This window comes from Limulus polyphemus, unplaced genomic scaffold (genome assembly GCF_000517525.1).
Source record: "Limulus polyphemus unplaced genomic scaffold, Limulus_polyphemus-2.1.2 Scaffold2147, whole genome shotgun sequence".
Classification (NCBI taxonomy): domain Eukaryota; kingdom Metazoa; phylum Arthropoda; class Merostomata; order Xiphosura; family Limulidae; genus Limulus; species Limulus polyphemus.
In genome coordinates this window covers 193,459-194,783 of record NW_013667757.1, presented here as the reverse complement: position 1 = coordinate 194,783, position 1,325 = coordinate 193,459, and the positions used below count along the sequence as shown (strand labels likewise).

At 33.6% G+C, this 1,325-nt stretch overlaps 1 long non-coding RNA gene across 1 annotated transcript in view; it reads left to right on the top strand.

Annotated features, from left to right (window-relative positions):
* Positions 1–420: 420 nt before the first annotated feature.
* LOC111087434 overlaps positions 421–1,325 on the top strand; it is a 7,519-nt gene continuing 6,614 nt past the window's right edge. The window contains exon 1 of the long non-coding RNA XR_002612124.1: positions 421–458. This is a non-coding gene — a long non-coding RNA (uncharacterized LOC111087434). The remainder of the gene's footprint in view (positions 459–1,325) is intronic.

Genomic DNA, 1,325 nt, shown 5'->3' with positions numbered 1-1,325 from the left:
TTTAGCATAATATATATTATATATAAATTGATAATCACTAATTAATGTGCTTTAGCCCTTAAAAGAGCTCGTTCTTTACAACGAAAAAAAAAATGATTGAGGCTTAGATTCGAGCCATAGAGGCGAACGCTGGGTGTACGAATACAGTACGGAACGCGAAATTTCATATATATTCGCTGGAACATATGTTGGTTCTCACTTACAGCGCCTGAGGGCTCAGACATTATTAATTTGATTGTACAGTTGATGACATGAAACATAGATGTATAAACACCTACAACTTATGTAGAGTGTAGTAGGATGGTCTGTAGCGCAGACTAGCACTGAAATTAGACAGGCCAATCAGATTATCAAGCTAATCAGCCTACCATTAGTACCGGCGAAGGCGGCACTGCGGCCCACTGAGATTTTGCCCAGTGTCACTGTTGAAGTAGTGAGAAGAAAATAAACTGGACATGGTAAGTTTCTTGCATTATATTGTTTATTATATGTGCAAACGTATATTCTAGTTGATTTATAATGCTAAAACGTCCGTAAATTATGCAAACAGACGATGAAACAGATTGTGTCATGCGTTTTCTCGGCGGCAGATAGGCCTTATGAGCTTTGCCCTAAATAAAAAAAATATAATGCGTTTTTGCGGATGGCAAACATGTAAAAATAATGCGTATTTATATGTATAAAGTGATGGAAAGTTATTGTTTTTGATAAACAACGATACATTTGTAATATAAGCTTCAATATAATGCATTACCAAAGAAATTAAAAAAAGAAAATCAGTGGCGTGACTTGGTCGATTTTCACAATACGGAAGCTCATTCGTGCCATAATTTGGAAAAAAAAATCAAAAATTACACACACAAAAATTAAAAATAGAACAACAGCATTTTGCTCACGTTGGTAGTATTCCTGTGTGTCCTTATGCTTAACAATATATTATATGAATTTTGTGTTACCACATATATATATAAACAGACGTATTTGTAGATGGAAATCCCGGATATAAAACGTGCTAATATATGTAGCGAGTCTAAAGAATAGGTCTACATCCACTTATTGTATGAGTGTTGTTGATAACAGTCAATAAGGTACGTAACTATAAAGCAAACACTTATTCAATGCTTGTTTGTAAAATAATTTAAGAAATTAACACTACTTTTTATAAAAACTACAACCTGGAGGTATTTCATAATGTTACGTCTCCGTTTGTTAATTGGTTTTTCCGTAACTTCGTTCCAACGAAACTTTAACGACACAAGTCTTTACTTAATAAAACTGGTTTATCTTTCCGAATATAACTCTGTGATACACTTAATCTCAATACT